Below are 10,958 nucleotides of genomic sequence, written 5' to 3'. Positions count from 1 at the left end.
CTAAGTTTGACTTCATGGGCCTTTGACTGTGACTAGAACTCACAGTCTTCTGATTTCTACCTTGGTGGTGCAGTGATTAGAATGCAGTGGTGCAGGCTATTTCTGTTAACCGCTGGCTGCCTGCATTTGGGCAGTTTAAATCTCACCAGGCTCAAGATTGACTCAACCTTCCATCTTTCCAAGATTGGTAAAATGAGGACCCAGATTGTTGGGGGCAATAGACTGATTCTGTAAACCTCTTAGAGAGGGCTGTGAAGCACTTTAAAGCAGTATATAAGTCTAAGTGCTATTGCTATTGGTGTTTTATCCAAACTGGGTCTTGTTCTGCCTATTATTATTAGGAATTAAATGTGTTTCTACATCGGTGAATTTTCTTTTGGTCAAGAAGCACAAAAGCACTGGGATAACCTCTACCACAAGCTTTTTTGTTGCATTAACAGACTATAATTATGCTAATTATTATTCTTTATTTATTAAACTGTAATTACATTTGATAATTACAAATCTAGACTGTTAGAACTCCTACTCAAGGCCTTGAGGTCAATTTTCTACAGTGGATAAGACTATTTATAAAGCTGCATAAGAAGGGCTACCACTTCTTGATAGCATCTTGTCTGAATTAGAAATAATTTGCCTTCAGCTGTTCAGCTGTTTGCTGAGGTGGGAATAAATGTGGAAATGTTACATCAAGTAGTGTGAAAATGAAGAGTTCAAGAGAGGGGGAGGAGGATTTTTAATGAAAATCCAATTGACTATCTTATTTGAATCTGGAAGCTCATTTTCTTTCACTTAATACTAGGCAGCAGATGCATAATAAGGAAAACTCTTATGAAGGAAGGGTTGTAATTAAGAGATTACATGTTGGCCTTGAATCCTTCATGTGCATCCAAATAAAATAGGGCTGTTCAAAGGCTACAAAAACATTTCAAACAAGTACTTACAACATTTGTATAAATATATAACTAGCCATATAATTATATATTAATTAATTGCACACCTTTTTCTCTGGGCTAAAAACACCAATTAAGAAAATAACAAAGCAATAAAATTATCTTTGTTCCCAGAGATGTAATGCTACAAGTCCTCTACATGTCTACTGAGTAACTGCCCAGATTTTTCCAGCTCAGATACAGGGAGCATAATACAATCAGGTAGATTTAGAAATATTTATTATTAGCTGATTACCTGGCATTGCCCAACCCTCCTTCCATTAACACTGCTGCAATTTCTAATGTTGGATTTCCCCCCTTACCAAAGGGAGCACCCTTGTGGAGTACTGTGAAGCCGTTACCATAACAACTCCACAGCGCTGTATAGTAGAAGCCATTTTAAGGAAGTACAGTAGAAGCCATTTTAAGGCAAAACAGGCTGTTCCTTAACAAAACACACACACCGAGGGGTGTTAGGGATGTTTTATCCCCACAGTATTTGTTTCCAGAAAGTAAGCAATTTGTGTACCAAGTTTGGTAGAAATTGCTCAAGATAATTATGCTAGAAAACATAGACACACAGACACACACTCTGTGTGTGTATGTGGTGTGTGTGTGTGTGTGTGTGTGTGTGTGTAGATAGATAGATAGATAGATAGATAGATAGATAGATAGATAGATAGATAGATAGATAGATGAGAGAGAGAGAGAGAGAGAGAGAGAGAGTCTCTCTCACACACACATAGGAAAATCCTTTATAGCAGGCCAAAAATCAGTCACATACCAGTTATATGTAATTGCTCCTATCTTGCATAAAGGATAATATCTCTGCTGCTTAATTATTTTAAATGCGTGTTCTGAGGAGGAAGTATAATTCAAGAAAACATTCTGCTTCAGATATCTATGGAGATTCTCAGTCACAGTTGTCCTAAGGGTACTTTTCAAAAGGCAATTTAACTGTGTTTTTCCTTTAAGATATTTCACTTCTCATCCAAGAAGCTTCTGAAGAACTGAAAAAACTTCTTAGGTAAGAAGTAAAACATCAAAAGGTTGTTTGTTTGTTTTTTAAAAAAAAAAAACGCCTTTGGGACATTCTGCCTCAGAGGAAGAATGTAGAAACATCATTCTTGGTAACATTACTTTGAGAAATTTAGAATTGTGGGAAAGTGATGAAAACTATGTAAAGAATAGGACAAGAGAAATGGGATTTTTGCTTTCTCTTCTTACTCATGATCTTCCATGATGCAAAACTGAATGTTAGACTACTATATTCCCTCTTTAGTCTTATCAATATAGATCTTCTTACTTTGAGATTTCCTTCTTTTCCTGACCATTCACTGGATCAGGAGAGTTTAACACCAATGCCTTTTAATTGAGGGTGTTAACACTTTCATTTCCAGCAAGGGAAGTTTTGAAAGGTCAGTTAGGGCAGATAAATTGTCAAACAATCTGCTATTAACATTGTGTGCAGGCACTAAAGTTAATCCATCCAGTTTGATGAGCCTTTGGAGAAGAAGTGAAAATTCCTCTGGTGGTGATCTCCTTCCCTCCCTAAGCCAGCTGCAGAGAAAGTCACTGGCTGGGGGTGTGTGTGATTGAATGTGTACCCTAGGAGTGTTTTAAGAGTGGGGAGGGGAAGTATCTAATCCCTTCAGCAGCTGTCACTGTACGGAGGGGAGGTGGGGAAACACCCTTGGCTGTGGAAAAAGGCAAAAGCATCTGCCATTCTGCACCTCCAAATACTTCACTTGCAATCCTTTTTTATTTATGCTGCACACAAAGGCTGCCTTATAACACCACCAATGTTTGGGAGGCTGTCAGTACTTACCCAGAAGATCTGAAGGCTGAGAATCCCTTAAACAAAGCTCCAAATGGGTACCGAATAACTTTCCACCTACTAGTCTACAGTAAATGGTATTAATTAATACAGGTGACAATATTCTTTCTAGGTATGACATTGTTTTGTGGACTGCTTTCTCACCTTGCTGTTATATTTTGAAGATTTAGTGGCACAGGTGGAGGGGGAAACCCTTCAGAGTTTTAACTTTAACAGAACAGTCATACCAGTGTTTCTGAACCTTGGCAACTTTCTGGTGTGTGGACTTCAACTCCCAGGAATCCCCAGTCAGCGGGCTGGCTGGGGAATTCTTGGAATCGAAGTCAACGCATCTAAGTGCCTATTTGCATAGTTTTCTAATGTATTTATTTTCCTATTATATACCTTAGCTGAAGTTTACACATCAAAAAAATGTTTCTAAATATGTCTATTCATTAGCTCTGAGAAGTCTTAAAAATTGAGACTGCTTTTATGTGTCCAGGTAGCATCCTTATAGTTGTGTTCTCCTGACACATTTACAAGCTTAACTCGATTTTCTATGACCCATAAACTAACCGTGTGGCTCAACATATTTGAGTTTGCTTAACTCACTAGCTAAAATCTGATTGGTTATTTGGCAATTGAGTTTGTCATATACATTAAGCTCAATCTGTATCTCATTAAAGTTTAAACAATAAGATGCCCTTTTTTTTTCCAAAATGCAATCTCATGGAACAAAGACATGCAAAAATCTAGGTGGAAAGGAATAACCCTTGCAGGAATTCCACTGTGAAAAAGGCAGAGGTAAGAGGAGGCTTATTTAAATCCCTGTGTATTCAGGAGAAGATTTCCCTCTTTCTGATGAAGGAAATTTCCTTCTTTTCCAATGTGTATCCCTAAAGGTATATTTTCTCATTCTTTACTTTGATATTGAGGGGGTGGGGGAGAAGAAACAAGTTATTCCCTGGGAGCTGAAGCCAAGAATATCATGAAGAGTTTTGCTTTATCAAATGGGTAGTTCTCATTACTTCTAAAATTGAAATATTGATTAGGGTAATGTGACATCTGTCATTAAACTATCATGGAACATTTGAGGGTTATACGAATTGCATTAGTAATACATTCATTTATTGAATATTATTTGCCATGTATCTAGAATAGGCCTCAAGATAAATGCATATCATGTAGATACGTCTGACTTTCTCTCCTATCATCCATCCATCTGTCTGTCTGTCCATCTGTCTATTATCCATCTCTCATGTTCAATGTAAGGTATGCAAGCTGAGATTAAAAAGTCTTGGGAAAGCACACATATTTGTCTTAATGTTTCCATCCAGAGCACTTCCACTCCTGAAGACACAATGGTTTGGTGTGGGATTTTAAGTACATTCAACTGAGTATATTTTGGCTCTTCCCACTAACTGGGATTCCTGAAACAACAGATCAACTGAATGAGAGTATGTGTAGTCAGCTGTATTTTCCTTCACCATCATGCTGAACTTACAAAGATTAGAAGTCTCCCAAAGAGAGAAAGTTATTTCACTAGTGGCTAATATATCAGTTCTGCTGCCCTGGTGTGCCTTTATTTTTAAATGGAAAAGTGGCTACTGTGTGTGTGTTATATACATACACACACACATACATACATACAAACACATAGATATATGCACGTGCAAATGATTTTCCATAAATACATGAATCAATTTAATTTATATTCCAAATTTAATGTACGTGCTGTATATATTTATTCTCTCCCCCTCCTGCCTTGCCTCCCTCCCCCCCCCCGTCCTTTCCTCTCCCCCCTCTCTCCAAACTGACTCTTTCTATATCAGCTTTTGGTTAGGGGGGGGTTAAACTTGCCATGTCCCCCTGATTATATCCAGTCCATGCCTGAATTTATACTGGTTCCACAGCATAAATGCCTTTATGTCTTCTCACTTTTTTTTAATAAACACATGATTCTGACTGAGGACAATCATTTCTACTGCAGTGCACAAAGAATTTACAAAAAAAAAAGTACGATCTTCATCTGGACCAGCTAAAATATCTTTGCCAAGCTTGCTATGCAAATTAATTGGACCTTTATTAATTATGAGGGACTAAGTCTAATTTTGCTCTTAGCTTCTTTATAAAGATCTCAAAAGCATTTGATCCATTAATTTGGGAACAGAATGCTACAGAAAACCCAGCAAAGCACTTCTATAATATCTTCAGAATATCAGGCAAAATTTTGGATTTCTCTGCTGGATCTGTAAGGCTGTCGTCTATGTTCTTTCTACATCAGAAGTGTTTCAAGACAGTGGTCATATTTCACACATACCATATTTCCCCTTGACCTTATTTTGGGGAGGTCTTATTATTTTTGAGATGCAGGAGGTGGCGAGCATGGTCACCTCATGGCTGCTCCTGTGTTGCAATATTTTTGGGGAAGGGCATGCCTTATTTTAGGGCATGCGCTTAAAAGCCCGATTGGACTTATTACTCAGGGAGGTTTTATTTTTGGAGAAACAAGGTAGACATAAGTAGAATTATGCTCAGGGAATGCATATAGGAAAGACCAGAATTATTAATATTTCATTTCACTCCTCAATGTCCCATAGATTTAATTCCTCATACTTACTGGTATTTTTTAAAATTTCTGTTTTTTTATGTAATTATTTATTTGTATTCCACTTTTTTTTTACAAAGTACTCAAACTAATGAGCATATCCAACATATTTTTCTCCTCCTCCCTCCCCCCCCACACAACAACTCTGAGAGGTGAGTTGGGCTGAGAGAGAGTGACTGGCCCAAGGTCATCCAGCTGGCTTTTGGAGCTTTTATTATATTATGGTATGTCACACAGCCAGACAGATGTTCAGATTGGCATTTGGTGTTTTTATCCACCTTTCGATTTCTTCTCAAGGACCTGGGATAGGTAGATGTTGACTTTTGATGGTGTTAGAGGATGTAACACCATCCTGTTTTCATTGCAGAATGTAAGCTGTTTTGAGTTTAGCTGCCTTTTGCAGTTGACTGATGGTGAATTTCATAGTATTTGTTCTATTATGTTCCATGTTAGATAATTTTAAGAAGAATTACATAAGAATTTCATATAATAATGAAGAGGACAGTTAAATTTTGGAAAAGAAACTGATCCCAATCACCCAGTGAATCCCATGGTTGAGTAGGGTCTTGAACCTGAATTTTCTCAGACTGAATCTACCACTTTAATCCCTAAACCATAAACCTTTTGGACCAGGAATATATAGCTTTTTTTTTCAGATCAAAAGATTATATTGTTACCTATTTCTATAACTGTAGCTCTACATACATTATCAAAGTTTGTCAAACTGCACAGTGCAATCCACTAACAGATTCTTCCTTAATTCCCTTTTTATTGCTCTTTTCCTTTCTGAAAGTTAGAAGCAATTTGCTTTCCTTGTAAAGTGTCAGTTTGCTGCCTCAAACAAAAGAAACACTTAACTATCTGAGGCATTGCATGATGGATGATCCTTGGTGGTGTCTAGCAGCTCAATAGATGCAGCCTCTTGCAAAAGAATGGTTTATGAGGCAAAGTTCATGTATTCCAAAGGCATTTGTTAATGAAATGGATGCAAAAAAAAAAAAGTTAACCGTAAGTTAACTGGCTGGGTGCTAGACATAGCAAAGCAATTCCTAATTCATTGGAACAATACATTTCTTAAACAGCTTTCATGGGTTTTCAGATTCATGAGCCCTGCCCCAACCTGGAAAGGTATGAAAGGTATGAAAGGTTTGCTCCCTGACAGCCTCTTGGGAACAGACAGCTTTGAAGGATCAAATCAAAGTTCTATCTAAATCAGCATTCTGCATCACACAGCGGGCAGTTTAACTTAGTTGGGTATTTCCCAGGTTCAAAATTTGTTTTTAATGCACTGGCACAGATTACTCAAGTAATTTTAACAGTTCTAAAAATCTCAAGGGTGCTTTTTCAAAAGGCAACTGGACGTTGTTTTATCTTGAAGCTTCTCATCCAAGAAGCTTCTTCTGCTCTGAATGGTGGAGGGTGGAAAGATTTATATGTATATGCCTGCAAGGAATATAAATTCTTCCATTCTTCACCATTCATCAAAATTAAAGAAGCTTCTTGGATGGGAAGCGAAATGTCTTTAAGAAAAAACAAAGTCCAGTTGCGTTTTGAAAAAGCACCTTTCGGATAACCATGATATGGTTGACTGAGAATCTACATAGACAGTGGTTGTAATAAGCTTGAGTCAGGGGCACAGCCCCCACGCTGATGTTATAATCTATGTTCCATGTCAGTCAGTCCTTTGGGGACAGATTGACATGAAAGAGACTAATGTCAGGGTCAAAGATATCTTGTCATCTTCCTTGTAGACATGTTCTACCCTAGGCATTTCATTTTTCTATTTTCTCCTCCATAACTATCTCTGGTTCGCCTTCCTTGTCCCAATGTCAATCTCCTCCTCCTCCTCCTCCTCCTCCTCCTCCTCCTCCTCCTCCTCCTCCTCCTCCTCCTCCTCCTCCTCCTCTAATTCTAATTCTAATTCTAATTCTAATTCTAATTCTAATTCTTCTAATTCTTCTAATTCTTCTTCCTCTTCTTCTTCCCATTCCTATTCCTATTCCTCTGCCTCTTTCCAGAAAGAAAAAAGATAGATCTGTCACCTCGATGTTCCAACTTCATTTCTATTGATAGTTCATTGTACCAGCAGTGAGATCATCTTTCCCTTTCTCACTTTTATCTTTTTTTAAAAAAAACTGGGACTCTTGAAGAGCAAGATGGCATTTTCACTCATTCTTATTGTCTCTTTGTTAGATGTATACTCAGCCTTTCCTCCAGACAACAGTGCTCCCTCTTCCAAACTCCATCAGATTGGCTTGCAAGTTAATCCATTTAATTCCATGTTTCAGGATACATTTGAATCTAAATTCCCCCCAGGTCTGATTCAAAGTTTTCCTAATTACTTCAGATCCAGAACAGGAGTCCTCAGTTTTTTTTCCAGCACTGGATGCATCATGTGATTTTGTTAAATGTTGCAGAGATCTCAAGAAACAAATTAATTAGTTCAAGAATTAAATACTCCAAATCAACCAAGAAGTCACAGGAACAGAGATCTTAAGAGTGTAATTAAATCACATGATTTATTATTATACCCTGCTGGAATTTATAATGCTGGCTGTCACCTTCAAAGCCTTATATGGCTCAAACACTAGGCATCATTGGGACAGCCTTCTCTAAGCCATCTGTGTCCATTCAATAAAATCTGTAAGGGAGGGCATCCTCTGCATTTCTTTTGAATGCATGTTCTTGGGGCAGTGAGGGTGAGTCTTTTCTATTACTGATTTTTCTTTGGAAAACTGGCCCACCTGAGATCAGGTCTGCACTCACCATGATGGCATTTAGAAAAACTGCCAAGACTTGGCTATTTCAGCTCATCCTTGAGACAGTGGTGCTTGCAGTGAAATAAATGCTTTTTCTAAGCGATATTTCTCAGTGGGGTGGAAATGGTGCTAATTCACCACTTGCTTTGCTTTGTTTTTACTGTTTATTGGATTAATCTTTGTTTATTGTATTTGAGGGTCTGCTCCTAAAAGTTATCCACAGATAAAGCAGCCTAAAAGCCTCAATGTATGAATAGGCAGGATTCAAAGGCTCTGGGCAGGGTTGCTGGGAAGCCAAAGAACCCATGGATAGTGTGTTGCTGGTATCTTGGTCCACAGAGATATGCTATGGCAATATACCTAGAGCTTCATTATGCAGTACAGATGTTGAGAAAAGGGGGAAAATCTTTGTCATGCTGTCATTTGGGATATAATTGAGCTCTAGAGACCTACAAAATAGACAAAGAAGGAAACTGACTCCACAGGATGACTAGCATTATACTTTACCGAGACAGGTTATTTTAACAGAACTTTCCAATCTCCCTATGTTTTCCCTTCCCTTCCTCTTACTGTATACTCTAGGGCAGTGTTTCTCAACTTGGCAACTTGAAGATGTCTGGACTTCAACTCCCAGAATTCCCCAGCCAGCATTCTGATTCTGATCAGAATTCTGATTCCCTAGAGCAGTGTTCTGAAACACTGCTCTAGGGAATCAGAAAAGATCAGAATCAGAATCTATCTGACTTTCCTATCATCCTGGACTTGATGCATGCTTTATCTGCAGCAGTGGTTGTCCTTTAACACCCCTGGATGTCTTCTCCAAGGTCACTTCTATGGCTCCTTACTCAGATCAATGTTTGAGAGATGAACCAAAACTTCATTTCCCCCCCTGCTTTTCAGGCAGAGTGGGGAAAATGTGATGCACAGATTTAGCTGCTCAGTATTGAAAATAACACCCAAGGAAGATGTGCATTTCTATTTATTCCTTTTTAATACAATTGATGTGAATAATTATGTTTTATAATAATATAGTGATAGAATATGTAAGGTCAAGCAAACTCTTATGTGTACATATTCCTATTCAATTTGGTAAGACTCTTGGCCACAAAATTATATTGCGTCATCCATTCACTTTTAAGCAGAAGTGACTTTATGATTGTGGTTGATGCCTTTTAACCAGGAAAGTCTTTTTTAAATTGATGGCATGCCTTCAAGTCAGTGTCAGCTCTTAGCAACCACATATAGTTGTTTTTCATTGATCTGTCCCTAACCCAGTCCTTCAACTCTTCCAATGTTGACAGTGCAACTGATTTGAATTATCTGTGTAAATTAGCATTATTCTTATTAAGCACCTTAAACAAGAAGATGACTTCTCTCCGAATGTCGTAGTTCACCATCCACATTCAAGAGGCACATCATATTTCTTATGTCTTCAGTTCGAAGTAAAGCAATTTATACTTTTCATTATCAAAGCTACCCATCTCAAATGAAATTACTTTCAGGGTGTTTCCTGGATAACAAAATTCTAAGCTGTATTATTTACAGCAGATTCCTGAATGTGTAATCCATAGGGATATTGACATTAATATTGATATTAGTATCAATGTCAAGTTAATGAGGTCAGTCTTAATGGAAATTTTACAAGGTCACCACACTGTAGAGTTGAAAACCTGTTTTATTACAATTTTTGTGATGTATTTAACATTTTTGTGTAAGTAGTTCAGCTGATAACCTCCTGATGTTTTTGATGAGCTAATGCGGTGTTGTCCAAACCATGTAGCCAGATTTATGTAACACCCATCTAAAAATGGGTGTTTTGTGAGGTCCACTTCATTAAAAATTATGTTATCAAGAAGCAAAATTAAATTTGACCCGTAATTTCCTTCCCTTCCCATTTTTAGTAAGTAGGCTAGTGATGGCGAACCTTTTCAGTACTGCTGAAAAAGGAGTGTGTGCATGCACACGTCGGCTGCAACCTGGAAGAGGAGCTGTCCAGAGGGCATGTGCACACAGGAAAATAAACATCTGGACTCCAGTGCGCACACATGTGCCGGCCAGATAGTCTTCCGGTAACTAGCACTCATGATGATCGGCTGTCTGATGTGCATGCTTATGCCAGAAAACAGAAGACCAGCACTTCCAGTTTCCAGTATTGCCACATGCACAAAGGCCAGCTGATCATCATGCACACCAGAAACCCAGAAGAGGAATGGGTGATGCCACGCATACCAGGTGACATGGCTCCACATGCCCCTTCAGGCAAGTGTGCCATAGGTTCTCCACCACAGAAGTAGGCTGTTTCACAGATCATACTTAACCTCCAAGGATGAAAATTGAATATTGAAATGACTATCTGATCAACCTCTTTCCCTTTTATGGTAGAATTGTGTACAGGAGCTCCATGAACTGGGCACATTGTTATATATGTGTGTGAAAGTGAGGTTTTCCCCCTCCCCATAACTAATTTATAACGCAAAAGAAATAGATATTCTTTTCCAGCTTCACATAGTTGCTTTCAACATCCAATAGCACAGTTAATGTTCAATGATACACATCTTCTGACTGGAGGTTTGATTACAATTGCTAGCCAGCAATAGAGCTATCTTCCATACTTTCCCCCTTCATCTTTGATCTGCTGAGGCCCTTTTATTGAATGTATCTGGGCTTATGTGTTACAATATTATATAAAGAGAAAGCATGTCTTTCTCTAGTTTACTTTCATTTGGTTAATGCAAAATATTTTATTTCCCCTAAACTAACTGTGCATTTTTTAGATATGAAAATAGATTAGAGGCTAAAGAAACCCACCATTGCTTTAAAATTTCTCTGCAGGAAAAATTAACGAT

The sequence above is a fragment of the Thamnophis sirtalis genome, unplaced genomic scaffold (genome assembly GCF_051295495.1).
Source record: "Thamnophis sirtalis isolate CommonGarterSnake01/CBP01778 unplaced genomic scaffold, rThaSir2_p1.2 scaffold_6, whole genome shotgun sequence".
NCBI lineage: Eukaryota > Metazoa > Chordata > Lepidosauria > Squamata > Natricidae > Thamnophis > Thamnophis sirtalis.
The sequence above is the reverse complement of the archived record's forward strand: the minus strand, read 5'-3'. Positions refer to the sequence as shown.